The following is a 21706-nucleotide window of genomic DNA, read 5'->3' on the forward strand; positions in this document are numbered from 1 at the left end:
TTTTTCTCCCTTCCCAATAAATATTTCATCTTCACTTAAAACATGTCAGCATACATTGGTTCCCTGATCTGCTCTTAGATGGCCAAGGGCTTATGTTTGCGTAGGCCATTGGTTCATCTTTCTGTATAAGGCGTACATGCAATGTATAATCCACTTTTTTTAATCCTACTTTTTTTGGGGGGTGACAGGGTCTCGCTCTGTCACCTAGGCTGGAGGGCAGTGGTTTGATCACGGTTTTCTGCAGCCTTGACCACCTGGCCTTAACCCATCTTCCTGCCTCAGCCCCGTAAGTAGCAGGGATCACACACACCTGGTTACTTTTTTGTTTTTTTTTTAATTTTTTGAAACAGAGCCTCACTCTGTCACCCAAGCTGGAGTGCAATGGTGCGATCTCAGCTCACTGCAACCTCTGCCTCCAGTTCAAGCAAACCTCTTGCCTCAGCCTCCTGAGTAGCTAGGATTACAGGCGTGCACAACATCACATCCAGCTAATTTTTGTGTTTTAGCAGAGACAGGGTTTCACTATGTTGTTTGGGCTGATCTCGAACTCCTCACTTCAAGTGATCCACCCATCTCGGCCTCCTAAAGTACTGGGATTACAGGCGTGAGCCACCATGCCTGGCCTCGGCTAGTTTTTTTGATTTTTAGTAGAGACGAAGTCTAACTATGTTGCCTAGGCTGGTCTTGAACTCCTGGGTTCAAGCATTCCTCCCACCTCAGCCTCCCAAAGTGCCGGAATTACAGATGTGAGCCACAGCGCCCGGCCTTCCTTCTACATTTTAATAATTCCTGCTGAGTTTTTACAGTTGTCTCGCCTGGTCTAATTCCATAATTCTACAGGAAGTTTGTTTTATTGGGTGACTTATCTTTTACTAGGTTTCTGAAGCACTCAGCTTTGTTTTCTTCATGGTATCAGCTCTTTTCACACCGAGGGTGCACCCTCTTATGTAATAATTACATTATGTGATTACACAGGTAAACAACTGCCATCCGATTGGAGCAGGTGTGGTGACCTCTGTGGGCATGCAGAGACAGGAAGGAGGGCCCGACTCCATGGCATCCTGGGAGTGGTCAGCATGTAGAGACCATTGGCCAGGGTGTTTGGTGAGGGGATGGAGAGCGCTATTCAGCCCTGATTCTGCTCAGTAGGAGTCAGGGTAAGATGTAGGGATCACAGAACCTGGGCCGGAGGCAGGTTCAACCTAGAAATCTCTCCTAGACTAGGGGAACCCCTCGCTCTGAGAATGGGCACATGCTCTAGAAGGGAGGCATCGTGGAAAATTTCTTTTCCTGTGGGTCCTGTCAGTGGCATTTGTACTTAGGAGATTTGCCGTTTGCCAGCTGAAAGTTGCCATTTTCATTAACCTAGCTTCCCGTTTCTGTATCTAATAACAATAACAATAAACAGTTTTGTGGTACGTACCCTGTGCCAGGCAGTGTCCTGGGCACTTTGAAAATACGAAGCTTGGGCCGGGCAGGGTGGCTCATGCCTGTAATCCCAGCACCTTGGGTGGCCGAGGTGGGTAGATCACCTGAGGTCAGGAGTTCAAGACCAGTCTGACCAATATGGTGAAACCCCGTCTCTACTAAAAATACAAAAATTAGCCGGGTGTGGTGGTGGGTGCCTGTAATCCCAGCTACTCGGGAGGCTGAGACAGGAGAATGGCTTGAACCGAAGAGGCGGAGACTGCAGTGAGCTAAGATCATGCCACTGCACTCCAGTCTGGGCGACAGAGCAAGGCTCCATCTCAAAAAAGAAAAGAAAATACTAAGCTAGCCGGACACTGTGGTTCATGCCTGTAATCCCAGATCACTTGAACTCAGGAGTTTGAGACTAGCCTGGGCAACATGGCAAAACCCCATCTCTATAAAAAAAATACAAAATTTAGCCAGGCATGATGATGCGCATCTGTAGTCCCAGCTACTCCAGAGACTGAGGTGGAGGATCGCTTGAGCCTGGGAGGCAGAGGTTGCAGTGAGCCGGGATTGCACCACTGCACTCCCGCCTGGACGATGTAAAAAAAAAAAAAAAAAAGAAAGAAAAAAAAAGAAAGAAAGAAATACGAAGCTAATTAGCCTTATGACAACCGTGTTTGGTAAGTACTACTGTGATTCCCACTTTACAAATGGGGAAACTGAGGCACAGAAAGGGGAAGTAACTTACCTAAGTCTTACCCAGCCAGAAAGTGGCAGCGGCTGCTCCTAACCCTGCACCATGCTGCCTCCAAATATGGGCTTTTTCCCAGGAAGAAGTGCTTAGTTGGGGGAGGGGAATCCGGATCCCAGGGAGGAGGACTCAGAAAGCCTCTGGGAGTCAGGCAGCCATGTGAGAGGGGCTTCCTGGCTCTTTTTCACTTGTCCCCCTACCCCCCCCCCCCCGTCACCACCTTCCCAGGACTTATTTGGACTCCCAGGCAGAGTTCCTTGTTTGTTTTTGTTTTGTTTCTTCCTTTTCTTAGAGATAGGGTCTCGCTCTGTCAGCCAGGCTAGAGTGCAGTGGTGAGATCATAGTTTATGGCAACCTCGACCTCCTGGGCTCAAGCGATCCTCCTGCCTCGGCCTCCTGAGCAGTTAGGACTAGGACTACCATGTGCACCACCACACCAATCTAATTTTTTTTTTTTTTTTTGAGACAAAGTCTCGCTCATGTCCCCCAGGCTAGAGTGCAGGGGCACGATCTGGGCTCACTGCAACCTCTGCCTCCCGGGTTCAAGTGATTCTCCTGCCTCAGCCTCCCGAGTAGCTGGGATTACAGGGGCCTGCCACCATGCCCGGCTAATTTTTGTATTTTTAGTATACACGGGGTTTCACCACATTGGCCAGGCTGGTCCCGAACTCCTGACCTCATGATCCGCCCACCTCGGCCTTCCAAAGTGCTGGGATTATAGGCGTGAGCCACCGCGCCCGGCCACACCAAGCTAATTTTTGATATTTTTGTAGATATGGGGTCTTGCTATGTTGCCCAGGCTGGTCTCAAACTCGTGGGTTCAAGTGATCCTCCCGCCTCAGCCCCTAAAAGTGCATAAGCCGCCGTGCCCAGCCTAGTTCCTTGCTCTTGAAGGTCCTTGTGTCTGATGGTGTTGGTGTCTTGGACTCTGATCCTCTACAGTGAGAGTGGGCAGAGGGAAGCAGCTTCTAGTGCCTGGCCCTTCCCCAGTTGGCTAGGGTGGTGCCCCTTCTCCCCAGTGCCAGGGGCAAGCAAGGCCTGGCCTCTGCAGTCTCCATGGCCTCCTTGCCCAACCCCAGGGCCTCTTTTGGGAAGCTTACACCATCTGGCTCCAGTGCACTGGCCAGGGAGAGACAGTGTGGTACGCTGGTTAAGAGCAGGCTCTAGAATAAACCCAACCCCACTTCCTTCCCCGTCACCTCCTTCAGTTCTGCTTTCCTCATTCATAAATCTGAATGCCTGCCTTCAGGGCTTGTCATGATGTTTAATGAGAAAATGGACATCAGGTGCCTAGTCATGGGGGCTGGCCGCGGTAGCCCTGAAGATGAGCCTGATGAAAGATGAAGAGGCTGTGCTATGGGACAGAGTCTGAACCGATCCCAGAGGCTCCCAGGGGCAGGAGTGGCCCAGAGACCTGCTCTGAGAATAGAAGCACTGTCACAGGCCCCCTGCCAAGGAGAGAGTGTGACCAGGACAATGACTGGTGGGATGAGGTGTCCAGAGCCCTCTATATCATCCCCAAGATTTCTTCCTCTTTGGCTCAGAGCTTATAGGGTTGTCTGCAGATCGCATGAGGATAGGTGGAGAAGGACCCCTAAGCCGACAGCCGGGTGGGGAAGGAGGGCCTGAGTGCTGAGTGCCTGGGCAGGTAGCCAGCTGCAGATCTGACCCCAGGAGAATGGGGCGAACTGCCACATAGCTGACACTTGACAGGGGGACTGTCATGAGTGTGTGTGTGTTTTGGGAGGCGGGGTGTTTGTTTGTGATTAAGTTGAGGTCAGGACAGAAGAAGGGAAGTGGAATTTGTAGTTTTAAGAGATATTATGTGGCCATCTTAAGATTGCAGCAGCTGGCCAGGCGCGGTGGCTCATGCCTGTAATCCCAGCACTTTGGGAGGCTGAGGCGGGTGGATCACTTGAGGTCCGGAGTTCAAGACCTGCCTGGTCAACATGGTGAAACCCTGTCTCTACTAAAATACAAAAATTAGCCGGGTGTGGTGGCGTGTGTCTGTAGCCCCAGCTACTTGAGGGGATGAGGCAGGAGGATTGCTTCGTGCCACTGCATTCCAGCCTGAGTGACAAAGTGAGACCCTGTCTAAACCAACAAAAATTACAGCAGAGCCTACATCTGGGAATTATAGGCCATGATCTTCCAGATTATGCATGTGGATGTTTTAAATATATATGCCGTACATTTTATGTGTTTATTCATGCATACTGTATGTTTTTAGGAATCAATACAAGTTAGTTATTCAAAGTTTGTAAAATATAGATTTGCCAAAGTAAAAAAAAAAAAAAGAAGAATTTGGGCCGGGCATGGTGACTCATGCCTGTAATCCCAGCACTTTGAGAGATCCAAGGCGGGCAGATCACCTGAGGTCAGGAGTTCAAGACCAGCCCACCCCACATGGTGAAACCCCGTCTGTACTAAAAATATGAAATTAGCTGGGTGTGGTGTAATCCCAGGGGGCTTGGGAGGCCAAGGCAGGAGAATCACTTGTACCTGGGAGGCAGAGGTTGCAGTGAGCCGAGATCGTGCCATTGTAGTCTAGCCTGTGCAACAAGAGCAAAACTTAATCTTGAAAAAAAAAACAAAAAACAAAAAAACAAAAATCCGGCCGGGCACTGTGGCTGTTGCCTGTAATCCTAGTACTTTGGGAGGCCAAGGCAAGAGGATCACTTGAGACCAACCTGGGCAATATAGGGAAACCCTGTGTCTACAAAAAAACAACACAAAAACTACCCAGGCATAGTGGCACACGCCTCTAGTCCCAGCTGCTCGAGAGGCTGAGGCGGGAGGATCGCTTGAGTCTAAGAGGCTGAGGCTGCAGTGAGCCTATGATGGCATTGGACTCCAGTTTGGGTGACAGAGCCAGACCCTGTCTCCAAAAAAGAAAGAAAGAAAAAAACTCCATCTTCTACCTACCCTAGAGCCACATCACTCAGTGGTTCCTAACCTGTTTCAGATTTTAAATCCCTTTGAAAACCTGCAGAAAAGCATGGACTGTCTCCAGAAAAAGGCTCTTTCATCCACAGACTCTGCTGGTGTGCGGGGAAGGACTGTTTAGGTCCAACCTCTAGCTTCTCTGTCGTATGAGATTCTGACTCTGAAACCAACCTCAAAGGGGCAAATCATTCTGACCCCGTGACACCTCTGTAAGAGACACTTGCCCCGCAACCAATTCAAAGTCTGTCTTGTACCTGTTTCTATTTTCTGTCTTGACCACCTCTTAAAGAAGATATTGTACAAGTTTGCCCCTGCCATTTAAATCCTTTGTCCTAAATTTACTGCCTCTTTTGGAGCTTTCAGCAAGGATCGACTTTCCTGTGTCACTGGGTGACTCTCACTGTAGCATCTGCTCATTTCCGGAAGAGGACCATCCTTTGAGGCATGTGTAAGGCCCCTTTTGTGGAAAGGGCCGTGGCTTAGGCATGTGGGAAAGCAAGCCTGCGAGAACTGGGTGTGAGTCTTCTTTCCAGGTGGTCAGGGGAAACTTTTTTATTTTTTTGAGATGGAGTCTCGCTCTGTCACCCAGGCTGGAGTGCAGTGGCACCCAGTGCATGGCTTCGGCCTCAGTTCCCTCATGAAGATGACTATCGTAACTATTTAGTGGGGTTGTTTGAGGATTTTAGGAGATCTTCAGAGTTCTAGGGATCTCTTGCTGCAAAACAACCTACTCCAAGCTCAGCGGTGTAAAGCAACACTGTGATGCTCACGGTCCCAGGGACCGGGAATTCAGACAGAGCTCAGCAGGATGGCCTGACTGCTCCATGATATCTGGAGTCAGCTGGGAAGACTCTCAAGGGGTTGGTAACAACTTGAACAGGTGGGGTCTGGAATCATCTGGAAGTTTCTTCACTCATGTCTGGTACCTAGGTGGGATGACTCGAAGGTTGGGCTCAGGTGGGACTGTCAACTTGAGTGCCTCCACGTGGTTTCTCTTTCTGGCTTGCCTGGGCTGTGTCACTGCGTGGCAGCGCCAGGGTAGTCAGACTTTTTTTTTTTTGAGACGGAGTCTGGCTCTGTCGCCCAGGCTGGAGTGCAGTGGCCGGATCTCAGCTCACTGCAAGCTCCGCCTCCCGGGTTTATGCCATTCTCCTGCCTCAGCCTCCTGAGTAGCTGGGTGCCCGCCACCTCGCCCGGCTAGTTTTTTGTAGTTTTTAGTAGAGACGGGGTTTCACTCTGTTAGCCAGGATGGTCTCGATCTCCTGACGTCGTGATCCGCCCGTCTCGGCCTCCCAAAGTGCTGGGATTACAGGCTTGAGCCACCGCGCCCGGCCGGTAGTCAGACTTCTAACTTAATGCTCAGAATTCCAAGAGCCAGCATTCTACACCAAGGAGGAAGCCGCATGGCTTCTTATGGCCCCACCTCTCAAGTCACTTAGCATCTCTGCTGCCATACTCTCTTGGCAGCAACAAGCCCACTCAGATTTAAGAAGAGGGGACACAGAGGCCATCTCTCAATGGGAGGATTCCCCGCAACCACGAGCCACACATGCTTTTTGGCTGACACTTGAAAGAATGAGCAATGTGGGCCGGGCGCAGTGGCTCACGCCTGTAATTCCAGCACTTTGGGAGGCCAAGGAGGGTGGATCACTTGGGGTCAGAAGTTCGAGACCAGCCTGGCCAACATGATGAAACCCAGTCTGTACTGAAAATACAAAAATTAGCCAGGCATGGTGGCGGGCCCCTGTAATCCCAGCTACTTGGCAGGCTGAGAGAGGAGAATCGCTTGAAACCAAGAGGCTGAGGTTGCAGTGAGCTGAGATGGTGCCACTGCACTCCAGCCTGCGCGACAGAGACTCCGTCTCAAAAAAAATAAAGAGCAATGCAGCCAGGTGCGATGGCCCACATCTGTAATCCCAACACTTTGTGAGGCCGAGGCAGGCAGATCCCTTGAGCCTAGGAGTTTGAGACCAGCCTGGACAACACAGCAAGACCTCATCACTACAAAAATTAAAAATTAGTTGGGCGTGGTGGCACACACTCAGCTACTTGGGAGGCTGAGGTGGGAGGACCACCCAAGTCCCTGGGGTTGAGTACCTGTGATTGCGTCTCTGCACTCCAGCCTAGGCCACAGTGTGAGACGCTGTCTCAAAAAAAAAAAAAAAAAAAAAGAAAAGGAAAAGAAAAAAGAATGAGCAATGCAAACCTGCAAACCTAAGCTTTTTTTTTTTTTTTTTTTTTTTTTTCCTCTCTGCTTATATCCTCAACCCCTCAACTCCTGCCCCAGGTCACAAACTCAGGAAGCCTCAATTAAGACAGACTTTTAGTCTAAGGTCGGAGAATTGAGGAAAGAAAGAAGGAAGTGCCAGATGCTAATTAACTTTGCTTTTTAACTACAGATGAGCTACTTTTTTTTTGAGTTACCCGGGGGTAAGAATCTCAAAGATAAATGAAAATATGTAAGGATGGCAGGAGAGCAGGGGCCTCTTGTAATTAGGTCCCTCATTCTTGTGCTTTGAGAATAAAAATATCAAGGGTGGAATATGTGAGTAAATATGGAAACTCTCCTTTGAGGATTGTTTTTTGGAGCCCTCCTGTTTGTTCTAATTGAATGAAAAACAAACATGTAACTGGTTTTTTTTTGTTTTTTTTTTTTGGTGTTGTCTTTAGTTGTTTTTACTAAAAAATTTATACTTAATTTTTTTTGTTTGTTTTTCTGAGATGGAGTCTGTCTCAGTTGCCCAGGCTGGAGTGCAGTGGCTTGATCTGGGCTCACTGAAACCTCCACCTCCCAGGTTCAAGCGATTCTCGTGCCTCAGCCTTCTGAGTAGCTGGGATCACAGGCATGCACCACCACACCTGGCTAATTCTTGTATTTTTAGTAGAGATGTGGTTTCACCATGTTGGCCAGGCCAGTCTCGAACTCCTGACTTCAGGTGATCCACCCTCCTGGCCTCCCGAACTGCCGGGATTACAGGTGTGAGCCACTGCGCCCAGCGGTTATACTTAAAATTTTTTTAAAGAGATGAATATCTCACCATGTTGTCCAGGCTAGAGTGCAGTGACTATTCACGGGTGCTATCAATAGCGCGCTGCAGCCTCAGACTCAAGCAATCCTCCTGCCTCAGCCTGTGAGTAGCTGTAGCTACATGTGCCGTCAGTGGTGCCTGGCTTTGCATCTTACTTTTTTCTGACTAGCTTTCCTGGTCTTGTCCCCATTCAGCAGTGGTGTCTTATCTGACCACACCTAGAAATGCTGAATGCCAATTTGAGTTAGAAAGAGAATAGCGGAGGCTAGGCGCGGTGGCTCATGCCTGTAATCCCAGCACTTTGGGAGGCCGAGGCAGGTGGATCACGAGGTCAGGAGATCGAGACCATCCTGGCTAACACGGTGAAACTCCATCTCTACTAAAAATACAAAAACAAAATTAGCTGGGCGTGCTGGCGGGTGCCTGTAGTCCCAGCTACTTGGAAGGCTGAGGCAGGAGAATGGCATGAACCTGGGAGGCGGAGCTTGCAGTGAGCAAAGATAGCACCATTGCACTCCAGCCTGGGCAACAGAGCAAGACTCTGTCTCAAAAAAAAAAAAAAAAAAAAGAATAGCAGAATTCCAGCAAGGTTGGAGGCTGGGATATTGGTGAGCGTTTGGGAGAAGTTGAGATTTCATCACAGCAAAAGTGATGAAATCACACATCACAAAGTGTCAGGTCTTCTAGGGCTCCTTGAAGGGAACAAGGGCTCCAGTGAGTGGGAGCAGAGGCTCATTTGGTTTCCTGCCTTCTGTTTGGGGATTTAACAAGAGGATTGGCCCTTTTAGTAGCAAGTAGAGGGGCAGGAATCTAATTTCTCTATTCTGATTTTTTTTTTTTTTTTTTTAAAGACAAGGTCTTGCTCTGTCACCTAGGCTGGAGTGCAGTGGCTCCATCATAGCTCACTGCAGACTCCTGGGCCAAGCAATCCTTCTCCCTCAGCCTCCTAACTAGCTAGGACTACAGGCAAATGCCACCATGCCAGGCTAATTTTTTTTTTTTTTTCCCAGTAGAGACGAGGTCTCGCTGTTTTACCCAGGTTGTTCTTAAACTCCTGGCCTGAAATGATCCTCCCACCTTGGCCTCCCAAAGTGCTGAGATTACAGGAGTGAGCCACCATGCCCACCTTAATTTACTCTGATTTTTCTTTTCTTTTAAAAATAGAGACGGGGTCTCACTATGTGGCCCAGGCTGGTGTTGAACTCCTGGGCTCAAGTGATCCTCCTGCCCTGGTCTCCCAAAGTGCTGGGACTACAGGCGTAAGCCACTGTTCCAGGTCTACTCTAATATTTAACAGTGGTCAAATTCATTTATTTATCCACTAAATTATTTATACTCTCAATTTCAGAAAGGATTTAAGGTACCTGAGCTGTGAACAAAGAATCAGAGACTGGTTTTTCCTCCATCTCTGCCACTAGCTAGTTGTGCGACCTGGGGCAAGTCACTTGGTCTCCCTTGTGTCTGTTATCCATGTGTGACAGCCAATACTTAATATGAGCGCCAGGCACTGTTCTAGAGATTTTCCATGCATCTGTATTCACTCTTTTAATTCTTCTCCAAACAATTTATTATGGTCTCTATCTTTTTGGAATTTGTCAGGGCAGTTCCAGTTCATCATGGCAATACAGGAAAGTGACTTTTGGGGGCTTTTGCCATTTCAAAGACTCTTGGATTTTTCTCTGGGCTTCAGAGACACCCGTGCCTGACATTCCCAATTTGAACCCCCAGCGAATCATTGGGTTCCATTGCTGATGGGGACCTTGTGTTTGAGCTTGACTTTCACTCCATCCATGCTGAAGATAAAGGGAAGTCTTCACACCAGGGGACGACTGCAGGACGGGGCCGCTGGGGAGGAGGGCTCCCACACGTGGCGAATAGGGGTGGAGGAACCTCTGAAGCGCGTTTGCCCTTTGGAAAATCTCTTTGGCGTCCTAGCCCCGGGATCATTGTACTTACTAGGTTTGGGGCTCTGCACCCAGAACTCCTCCCAGCGCCTCTGTCTGCCCGTCCAAGGTCCGGCGTGACTTCCGGTGGCTGATGGCTCATCTTGGGGAAATCCCCCGCCCTGGGGGGTCCGGGGTGGCCTGCAGGGGGCCTGACTCACCCGCCAGTTGGGTCAGGGGTTCCCAGCTGCCCTCGGATGTCTGCTGCACCGCTCCTCTCCTGCAGGCGGAGGACGGGAGGAGGGAGGGAGAGGTGGGAGAGTGTGGGGGGCGGGGCCGGGGGCGGTCTCCAACAGCCGGCCCGGGCTCCGCCCTGTCCCGGGATCTGCGAAAGCGCAGCAAGGGTGCGGGCAGGTGAGTGCCCGCCTGGTGCAGGGTGTGAAGAGCGAGAGCGCGTGTATGAGCAGGAGCGTCAGTGGTCTCTGTGTGTCCGTTTACATGATTGCGCCTGTGTCTGTGTGTGAGCATCTGCATGCAAGCTTGTCTTTTTGAGTGAATGTCTGTGTGTGACTTCTAGGGACGGCCAGGGAAGAGGGGTGTCCCCTCCCACCCTGGCCCCCCCTCTTCTCTCTCCTCCTTGGGGTGCTCTGGGCATGCGGGACCCCTGGCAGGGCTGCCGGGTGTTGGGAGGACGCAGAGGCCGCCAAGGGCGGAGGGAAGCGTCAGGCCTGGGCTGCGCGCGCCCTGACTGGGGAGTTCCGGGTCCCAGCCGCCTGGTCCTTTCATTCCGGGCTTCTTCGAGATTCTCGGGGGGCTTCCGGCCAGCCGTGTTTTCTCCTTGCCGTCTTCGCAGGCACGAGGAAGACTCCTGGGGCTCATCTGCCTGGGATGGGCGGGCCCTGCCTTGACCTCACGTGCAGCAATTAGGACCACCGAGGAGTGTTCTTCAAACCATTTTCTCCCACTCCGCGGGACATGCCAGGGTCGATTCTGGTGCTCGCACTCCGCTTCCTCCTCTGCGTTCCCCATGGCAAAGGTTTAAGTCTTGGGCTGTGGACCCAAAAGAATATTCTAAGGGGAGATGGGCCCTTGCAGAGCAAGAAGGGTATAGCTTCAGCACCAAACCAAACTGGTGCCAGGGCTAGCTCGGCCCAAGAGGCTGTGCAGACTGTGTCTGTGTGAGTGCATGAGGGTAAGAGTCCCTGCGCGCTGAGCTTCGGCTTCCCCACTCACAACCAAGGGAGAGCAACATCTACCTTACAGTGTAGATGCCTGGATAAAAACTGGAGCGCCTGGTCGAGCACTTTGGGAGGCTGACACGGTAGGATGGCTTGAGCCCAGGAGTTTGAGACCAGCGTAGGCAACATGGTTAGACCCCCACCTCTACAAAAAAATTTTTTAAATTAGCTAGGTGAGGTGGTGCGCACTTGTGGCCCCAGCTACACGGGAGGCTGGGGTGGGAGGATCGATTGAGCCAGAGAGGTAGAGACTGTAGTGAGCTATGATCGCACCACTGCACCACAGCCAGGGCAACAGAGCAAGACCCTGTCTCAAAAACAAAAACACTGGAGCGCCCAGAGGTTTTTTTTAAGTGCGGAGCAAGGATTGTCTCGGCGTTGTTACTGCACGCACACCGCCTGTTGTAATGGGTAGATGCATTAGTGAAAGTCCTGGGTACACTCATTTATTTTCTAAATCTCATATATAAGGGAACGCCCGATGGAAAGGCCCATCAGCTGGGGAACAGCCATCAGGCTGGATTTGAGCCCAGAGCCCGGGCTGGCCAATTACTCGGGTGAGCCTGGCTCCGGTTCTGTGACCTGGGTCCAGTACCCCGCCCTTTCTGCGGATGCCTTGCAAAGCGGGGAGCGGAAAGCAGTTTGGTGGACGACCAGCCCTCCCTTGCTTTGCAGGTGGCGCTTTCTATTTATTGGTTGTAAGGCGAGACCTAGGCCAGAGCCAGCGTGCGCGCGCCGTCGGGGTCCCGCGGCTGCTCTGGGGATCAGGGCGCGAACCCCAAGGGCCCCGCCTGGCAGCATCGTGGGCCTCCGGGCTAGAACAGCGGGGTTCGGGGAGGATTTGCAGCGTCCACTCCGCTCTCCGCCTCCCGTGTGCGCTCCGGCGCTTCTCCCAACTGGGGGTGTGAGAATTTGCCGACGGTGCCCGCGGCCGGCCCCGGCCCCGCCCCAGCCCCGGGGATGCCCCGCCCCCAGCCGGCGTCCCGCCCCGCCTGCCCGTAGTCCCGGCCCCGCCCCGGGCCGCGCCCCTCCGCCGAGCCCCGCTCGCCTGCACCTCGCGCGGCGGGCCTGCCCTCCGGCCCCCGCCGGCCCTGCGCCGCTGCCCGGAGGCTGGCGTCCTCCCGTCACTCCGGGACCCGCCCGCTGTGTCCCCTGGGCAACTGTCTCCAGGGAGATCGGGCCCCGCCCCCGGCACCGACACCCGGTACGGAGCCCACCTGTGCGGGCGTCTGCGGGGTCCCCGTGCCCCGCCCCCAGCCACGCCGGGCGTCCCACCCCGCCCAGCCCTGGGCTTTGTCCGCCTGGGGCGGGGTGGGCAGGGTCGGTGGAGGCGATCAGGGGTCCGGGGCCGTGGGGGCTGGGGGGGCCGAGGCAGGGGGTTGCGCTCACGGTGGGATTCTCAGCTGTGGGCCGCGCGACGCTCTCTTCTCCTAATTTGGTTGCTTCCTTTTGTGCCCCCCGGGGGTCGGGAATCCCAGGTTTCTCGGCTGCTGCCCTTGATGGGATCCGTGGGGCCTCCAGCGGGCTTCGCACGAGGACGCGCCTGTTCGGGGCAGGCTGTTTACTTGTCGGGGACCCAGCAGTGGCTGTGCGCGTCCTCCCCTCCCCCTGCCCTCGATTCGGGACCAAGCCTCCTGCGCTCTGTCCCTCCTGAGCTGTGCCCTTGAACCCGGGGCGGGGGTGGCTAGAGGGTGGCAGACCCGGATCCTGAGGTCCTGCGGCTTCCTCCCCAGGGGAGCGCTTTCTCCCTGGCCGCCCTCTTGTGGATTTTGTCCTGGCTCCTTATTTCCTGACCCGAATTCCTGAGGACGAATTCTCTCCTTCTCTTCCTTCTCGGCTCCCTCTGCTTTGTCTTTTCCTGTTTTGAAAGGGCTTTCCTTATGATCATGTCTCATTACCCTGTGCCAGAGCTGCTATAATTTGTCGTGGTAATGGGTATTAGCTAGTCTCTTAATTGGTCAGCAATGGAAGGGATTTCTTCCTTAGCCTTTGGTGCTGACCTCCTGTTTGGTGGCAGTGCCTTGCGAAGTGCTTGCCACTCTCTCCTGGATGTTGAGGGAAGGGAGCATCCGAGCCCACATGCCTGGGCTCCCGCAGCAGGGTCCCTGGAGTATTTTTACAGGGATGGAGGCCGCAGGGAGGACTCCAGCTTGATCCTTGGGAAATGTGTTCCTGCAACTGCCTTTTCCAGCGGGTTCCTAGGGCTCTGCTGTTTGACTCTTGGAGAAGCCGGTGGTTTTGGTTTTGTGCTAAACCTAAGCCCACCTAGTGGGCTCTGGGCTGAAGTCTCCCAGCTGTGGAGGTAGCTATGCCCAGGGCCTGGGGTTGGGAGAAGAGGTTGGGTCTTTAGACTGGGCTGGTGCTCTAGTGTCTTTTTTTCCCTCTTTGGGGTTCTATTATTTCCCGGAGCGGCTGAGGTGGGGGAAGAAGCACCACAGATGCAAGGAGTGGGCGGCCTCTCCCCTCACACTCTTCCTTTTTATCTCCAGCCCAATAGGGGATGGATTTTCCTTTAGACCTGGGCCTTGAAAACAGATCCACATGGGGAATAAAGATTTCAAGTTCACCAACCTGCTTTTTGCACCCATCGAATGGAACTCGAACCCAGGCTTGGCTCAGATCAATTACTTTGCTTTCAAAAACCAAACAAAACCAACAAACAGCTCTAAAAACGATCTGAGTCATCTGAGTGCACATTCCTGCTCCAGGCACTGGAAATGCTCCTGTGGTTGGTTTCAGTACCACCAAAGGGAGCTGGGGGTGGCATTGACGCAGATGGCAAGAAAGGCCGATCAAGTGGAATGTGATTGGTTTGCAAAAAGGAGAGACGGAGATGAGGCAGTTGATTTTGAGCTAACGTCCTATAAGAGAATGCACAGGTTTCTGAAATTCTCTCTTGTTAAAATAGTTTTCTTTCTTTCTTTTCTTTTTTTCCCAACAGATGAGGAGTCGGGCCAGGGCGGGATGACACTCATTGATTCTAAAGCATCTTTAATCTGCCAGGCAGAGGGGGCTTTGTTGGTCTTTCTTGGACTATTCCAGAGAGGTAGGTTGGGGGAATGGGCCAAGTGCGTGGGGGAAGGGAAAGGAGATGTTATTTTGTAGATAGGTTAAGAATGTGAACGAAACCCATCCTCCCCGGCTCTCCAGCTGAAGGAAGACTTCTCCGTAGGACTAGCATGCCCAAAGGAAGGGAGTGACCCAGATTGGTGCTAGGAGCGAATGAACGGGGAAGTGAACTAGACCTCAGCCAGTCCCAGGAGAGAGATACTGCTGCCTGGGAAAAGAAGGAATGGCTTTGCTTTGAGGAGTCCTGGAGCCCGTTATTAAGCTGCAGCATTTGGTATTTGACTCACTCTGGCCATGGTAACGTTGGGCTGGCCAGACTGGGGAGAGAAATACTAAAAGTTTTCTGGAGGAAGTGGATTGGAGTTTTATAATTCTGTATTGCTTCTCAAGGAGTCCCTAGGTGGGACTATTCTGTGTCTCCAGAGAGCTGGCAGTCACTGTCTCAGTAAGACGATGCTCTGGAGTTTCTGGGACATTAGCTTAGAAGATGAATGCAGTCCTTTCATGGTGCAAATGGGGACACTGAGGCCAGAGACTGACACTGGCCGGACGTTGGGTACATACACCCATCTAGGAGCCTGGGATAGCTGGGTCTGGCTTGTGAGCTCCATGACTGCGAGACCTGCCGGTCCCCTTGCAAGCTCTTTCGGTGCATAATGTATTCTGTGTGTACCCAGAATTCCACTGGAGCCAATACTGTCATTTCAGGATGGAAAGGGGCAGAGGTTAGAGTGTGGTGTCGTCCTTAAAGGCTTTTTCCTAAACCTCAGCCTCATTTTCTCTAGATCTTCGTTGGTACTTTCCAAACTTGTTTGATGATTGTGGATCTCTTTTTAAAAATCACAACATAGGCCGGGTGCGGTGGTTCACACCTGTAATCCCAGCACTTTGGGAGGCCAAGATGGGCGAATCACGAGGTCAGGAGTTCGAGACCAGCCTGGCCAACATGGTGAAACCCCGTTTCTACTAAAAATACAAAAAATTAGCTAGGTGTAGTGTTGGGCGCCTGTAATCCCAGCTACTCGGGATGCTGAGGCAGGAGAATCACTTGTACCCAGGAGGCGGAGGTTGCAGTGAGCCGAGACTGCACCACTGCACTCCAGCCCGGGCGATAGAGTGAGACTCCATCTCAAAAAAAATAAAATAAAATAAAAATATAAAGCAGAATTTTAACCTATAAACCAGATCAAAACAGAGAGCCACTGTAAGAGAAACTAGCCCAGAACTCCTCTGCTCAGCATCCTGTCCCGCTCCCACCTACCTCTGAAGGCCTGTGGTGCTTCTTTGGAACCCCAGCGCTCCTCTGCACATAAGCAGAAGCCATAGATCATGTAGACCCCTGTTGGAGGATTAGAATTTCTTCCATACATCTATTTATACTGACTTGATCTTTGTCTCAGAAAATGTCTTTTAATAATATTTTTAATCTTCATGCTTTTTTATTTATAAAAATATGAAATTAATGTCAAGTTTGGAAAATACCAAAAAATACAAGCATACTTGTCTATAATCTTACCGCCACCCCACCCTGCACCAGAGAAAACCACTGTTTCCTTGTTGGAGTATCCTCCCCCAAACCCCTCAGAGAGAATTCTATCTGTATCTTTAATTTATTATTATTTTTTTATTTCATTTTTGTGAGATGGAGTCTTGCTCTGTCACCCAGGCTGGAGTGCAATGATGCAATCTCGGCTCACTGCCACCTGCGCCTCCCGGGTTCAACCAATTCTTCTGCCTCAGCCTCCCAAGTAGCTGGGACTACAGGTGTGCGCCACCATGCCCAGCTAATTTTTTTTTTTTTTAGTAGAGACATGGTTTTGCCATGTTGGCCAGGCTCGTCTCGAACTCCTGACCTCAAGGGATCCACCTGCCTGAGCCTCCCAAAGCGCTGGGATTACAGGCGTCAGCCACTGTGCCCCAACCTGTGTCTGCACCTTTTAAAACTTGATTTTTATTTATTAGTAAGTATTATTATAGACTTTGACATAAACGTAACAATTGAATGTATATTTATCTCTCTGCTCTGTTTCAAAATCCCACTAAAATGAAAGTAAAGGAATAAGAAAAAATGTAAATTTTTTTTTTTTTTTTTTTTGAGACGGAGTCTCGCTGTGTCGCCCAGGCTGGAGTGCAGTGGCGTGATCTCGGCTCACTGCAAGCTCCGCCTCCCGGGTTTACACCATTCTCCTGCCTCAGCCTCCTGAGTAGCTGGGACTACAGGCGCCTGCCACCACGCCCGGCTAATTTTTTGCATTTTTAGTAGAGACGGGGTTTCACTGTGTTAGCCAGGATGGTCTTGATCGCCTGACCTCGTGATCCGCCCACCTTGGCCTCCCAACGTGCTGGGATTACAGGTGTGAGCCACCGCACCCGGCCAAAAAAATGTAAATAAAAAAAAAAAAAACAGAAAAGTAAATGGTTGAGGAGGGTGGTATGAACAAATATGAACAAAACCTTTGCAGGACAAGAAACCGATAGGCGAGTGGGAAACTGAGTGGAGAATGTCGAACGTCTTGGGCTATGGGGGAAGCAGGTGGAAAAGGCAAAGGAATGGGGGCTTTGGGGATGGAGTGCTTCAAAAGGTGGTTGGAAGCAGGAAGATTACTTGATAGAGCATGGTAGGGTGACAGACCACCCACCCAGGCCACATAGCCAGATGGTTCCCTTCCCCACCCCAGCAGGTGGCAGGTTTCCGGCAGGCAGTGTTTCAGAGAGGTCAGCCCAGCCGAGGACAGGAGAGGAGTTTGTGTCGAGCAGGGAGACCATCTCCTGGGTGGCTCCCCGAATACCACAGCTTCCATACAGCCTCTGGGCAGGCCCTTGGAGAACTTCTGTCTGAGCAAACTGATCTCACAAAAAAAATAACTGTCACATACTGACATTGAGGGGGACCTTGTTGAAAAGCCAGCTTGTTGCTAGGCATGGTGGCTCACACCTGTAATCCCAGTGCTTTGGGAGGCCGAGTGGGGAGGATCACTTGAGGCCGGAGTTTGAGACCAGCCTGGCCAACATGGCGAAACCCCATCTCTACTAAAAATACAAAAATTACCTGGGCGTGGTGGTGCACGCCTGTAATCCCAGCTACTTAGGAGGCTGAGGCAGGAGAATAGCTTGAACCTGGGAGGCGGAGGTTGCAGTGAGCCAAGATCACGCCACTGCACTCCAGCGTGGGCGACAGAGTGAGACTCCGTCTCAAAAAATAAAGAAAAGCCAGCTTACTGCTTTGTCACTTCACACTGAAGCCTACTGAGCAACTAGCCCTACCTGTGTACAAGCAGGGTTAGTGCCTTTCCCTTAGATTTGAATGGGCAGCCAAAGGCCATCCCACATAGAGTGAGATTTACAGGCTAGACGTGGTAGCTCATGCCTGTAATCCCAGCACTTCGGGAGGCTGAGGCAGGAGGTTTGCTTAAGCCCAGAAGTTTGAGACCATCCTGGGCAACGTAGAGAAATCCTCTCTCTACATAAAATAAACTAGCCAGGCATGGTGACACATGCTTGTGGTCTCAGCTACTTGGGAGGCTGAGGTGGGAGGATTGCTTGAGCCTGAGAGGTTGAGGCTGCAGTGAGCCGTGATCATATCACTGCACTCCAACCTGGGTGACAGAGTGAGACCCTGTCTCAAAAAAAAAAAAAGAGAGAGAGAGAGACAGAGAGAGGCTTCTAGTGTGAAAGACAGAGACCCAAACAAACAGAAAAAAAAAAAAATTTGAGAAGTCACAAACATGGTTTGGGAAAAAAAGGCACATTCATAAAATAATAAGCTCTTAGGTATTAAGATAGCAGAAGTAAAAATAGCAGAAGTGAGAATTTCAACAGAAGAGTTGGAAGAGTGAAAAACCAATTTCCAGAAAGTAGAACACAAAGACTTAAGAGATGGAAAATAGGAAAGAAAATATAGAAAAAATTGACTTCGGTCCAGGAGACCCAACATGCACCACATAGGAACTCAAGAAAAAAAGGCAAGAGAAGCGGAGGAAGGAAAAGTATATAGGAAACCATTCTAGAACTGAAGGCATTTCTACTTTTTTTTATTTTTATTTTTTATTGAGATGGAGTCTCGCTCTGTCGCCCAGGCTGGAGTGCAGTGGCTGGATCTCAGCTCACTGCAAGCTCCGCCTCCCGGGTTTACGCCATTCTCCTGCCTCAGCCTCCTGAGTACCTGGGACTACAGGCGCCCGCCACCTCGATCGGCGAGTTTTTTGTATTTTTTAGTAGAGACGGGGTTTCACCGTGGTAGCCAGGATGGTCTCGATCTCCTGACCTCGTGATCCACCCGTCTCGGCCTCCCAAAGTGCTGGGATTACAGGCGTGAGCCACCGCGCCCGGCCGGCATTTCTGCTTTTAAACAGTCTCGAAGTAGTACCCAATACCATGAATAATAAAAGGCCCACACTATGGGACATCATCACGAACTTTCAAAACTCCAGAGATAAGAGAGAAGTTACTAAATGTCATCAGACAAAAAAAGGCCACATACAGATCAGAGAACAAGATGACTCAACTTTTTTTTTTTTTTTGAGATGGAGTCTCGCTCTGTCACACAGGCTGGAGTGCAGTGGCGCCATCTCGGCTCACTGCAAGCTCCGCCTCCCGGGTTCCCGCCATTCTCCTGCCTCAGCCTCCCGAGTAGCTGGGACTACAGGCGCCCGCCACCTCGCCCGGCTAATTTTTTGTATTTTTAGTAGAGACGGGGGTTTCACCATGTTAGCCAGGATGGTCTCGATCTTCTGACCTTGTGATCCGCCCACATCAGCCGCCCAAAGTGCTGGGATTACAGGCGTGAGCCTCCGCGCCCCACCCAGCTTTGGACTTTTCAAAAGCAGCAGTAGAAACTATAAGACAGGCTGGGTGCGGTGGCTCACGCCTGTAATCCCAGCACTTTGGGAGGCTGAGGTGGGTGGACCACTAGGTCAGGAGTTGGAGACCAGCCTGGCCAACATGGTGAAACCCCGTCCCTACTTAAAATGCAAAAATTAGCTGGGCGTGGTGGCATGTGCCTGTAATCCCAGCTACTTGGGAGGCTGAGGCAGTAGAATCACTTGACCCCAGGAGGTGGAGGCTGCAGTGAGCCAAGAGTGTGCCACTGCACTCTCCAGCTCGGGTGACAGAGCGAGACTCAGTCTCAAAAAAAAAAAAAAAAAGAAAGAAAGAAACTACAAGAAAATGGGTCAATGCTTTTAAATTTCTGAGAATTAATTAATTCTGAGGGAAATTGTCATTCAAATGAAAAGTACATTAAAGACTTCTTTTTTTTGAGATAAGGTCTTTCTTTGTTACCCAGACTGGAGTGCAGCGGTGCGATCACGACTCACTGCAGCCTCAACCTCCTAGGCTCAAACAATCCTCCTGCCTCAGCCCCTGAGTAGCTGGGACTACGTGTGTATGCCACCATGCCCAGCTAATTTTTTATCTTTTTTTTTTTTTTTTTTTTTGAGACAGAGTCTCGCTTAGTCGCCCAGGCTGGAGTGCAGTGGCGCGATCTCGGCTCACTCCAAGCTCCGCCTCCCGGGTCCACGCCATTCTCCTGCCTCAGCCTCCCGAGTAGCTGGGACTACAGGCGCCCGCCGCCTCGCCCGGCTAATTTTTTTTTTGCATTTTTAGTAGAGACGGGGTTTCACCATGTTAGCCAGGATGGTCTCGATCTCCTGACCTCGTGATCCGCCCGCCTCGGCCTCCCAAAGTGCTGGGATTACAGGCGTGAGCCACCGCGCCCGGCCAATTTTTTATCTTTTTTGTAGAGATAGGGTTTTGCCATGTTGCCCAGACTGGTCTCAAATTTCTGGGCTCAAGAGATCCACCCACTGTGGCCTCCCAAAATGCTGGGATTACAGGCGTGAGCCACAGCGCCTGGCCCACAAACTCATTTTCTTTTTTTTTTTTTGAGACGGAGTTTCGCTCTTTTTTGCCCAGGCTGGAGTGCAGTGGCGCGATCTCAGCTCACCGCAACCTCCGCCTCCCGGGTTCAAGCGATTCTCGTGCCTCAGCCTCCCGAGTAGCTGGGATTACAGGCATGTGCCACCATGCCTGGCTAATTTTGTATTTTTAGTAGACACGGGGTTTCTCCATGTTGGTCAGGCTGGTCTTGAACTGCCGACCTCAGGTGATCCACCCGCCTCGGCCTCCCAAAGTGCTGGGATTACAGGCGTGAGCCACTGCGCCCGGCCGCACAAACTAATTTTCTAAGGTAAGAAGTCAAAATTTGACGGTGGGGTGGCTCACGCCTGTAATCCCAACACTTTGGAACCCAAGGCAGGAAGATCACTTGAGCCCAGGAGTTCAAGACCAGACAGGGCAACATAGCAAGACCTTGTCTTTTTAAAATTTTGCCTGAGGTATAAAAACAAAAATTTTAAATAAAAAATGGAAATATAGAGATAAATACTTAAAGAAGCAACTGAAATGTATTGGGTGTGGTATATATGTGGAAATGGAGGTCAGAGGACTGCTACTTTTTACTGTAAGAGTTTTAGTTTTAATTAATTTTAAAAATCATGTACTGTGGCCAGGCACGGTGGCTCACGCCTGTAATCCCAGGATTTTGGGAGGCCAGCGTGGGAAGATTGCTTGAGCCCAGGAGTTTGAGAACAGCCTGGGCAACATAGTGAGAACCCATCTCAAGACAACAAAAAGTGTATTTTATTATTATTTTTTTAACAACAAAAAAATTTAAATTAGCTGGGCATGGTGGTATGCACCTGTAGTCCCAGCTACTGGGGAGGCTGAGCTGAGAGGATCACTTGAGCTCAGGAGTTGAAGGCTGCAGTGAGCCATGATCACACCACTGTACTGTAGCATAGACAACAAAGTGAGGCCCTGTCTCTAAAACAAAAAAAAGTGCTGAGCGTGGTGGCTCACGCCTGTAATCCTAGCACTTTGGGAGACTGAGGCGGGTGGAGCACTTGAGGTCAGGAGTTCGAGATCAGCCTGAGCAACATGGCGAAACTCTGTCTCTACAAAAAATGCAAAGGAATAGCTGGGTGTAGTGGCATGCACCTGTAGTCACAGCTATTTGGGGAGCTGTGATGAGAGGATGGCTTGAGCCTGGAANTTTTTTTTTTTTTTTTTTTGAGACGGAGTTTCGCTGTTATAGCCCAGGCTGGTGTGCAATGGCACGATCTCAGCTCACTGTAACCTCCGCCTCCCAGGTTCAAGCGATTCTCCTGCCTCACCCTCCCAAGTAGCTGGGATTACAGGCATGCGCCACCACGCCCGACTAATTTTGTGTTTTTAGTAGAGACAGGGTTTTGTTATGTTGGTCAGGCTGGTCTCGAACTCCCAACCTCAGGTGATCCACCTGCCTCGGCCTCCCAAAGTGCTGGGATTACAGGTGTGAGCCACCATGGCCGGCCTTTCTATGCTTTCTAAAATGCT

At 51.0% G+C, this 21706-nt stretch overlaps 1 protein-coding gene across 1 annotated transcript in view; it reads left to right on the top strand.

Moving 5' to 3' along the window:
- The window catches only part of PIK3CD (phosphatidylinositol-4,5-bisphosphate 3-kinase catalytic subunit delta), a 73456-nt gene that overhangs the window by 21405 nt on the left and 30345 nt on the right, over positions 1-21706 (top strand). The window contains exon 2 of the mRNA XM_025401012.1: positions 14205-14309. The gene's annotated coding sequence lies outside the window, so the exon portion shown is untranslated. The remainder of the gene's footprint in view (positions 1-14204; positions 14310-21706) is intronic.

This window comes from Theropithecus gelada, chromosome 1, assembly GCF_003255815.1.
Source record: "Theropithecus gelada isolate Dixy chromosome 1, Tgel_1.0, whole genome shotgun sequence".
NCBI classification, from domain to species: domain Eukaryota; kingdom Metazoa; phylum Chordata; class Mammalia; order Primates; family Cercopithecidae; genus Theropithecus; species Theropithecus gelada.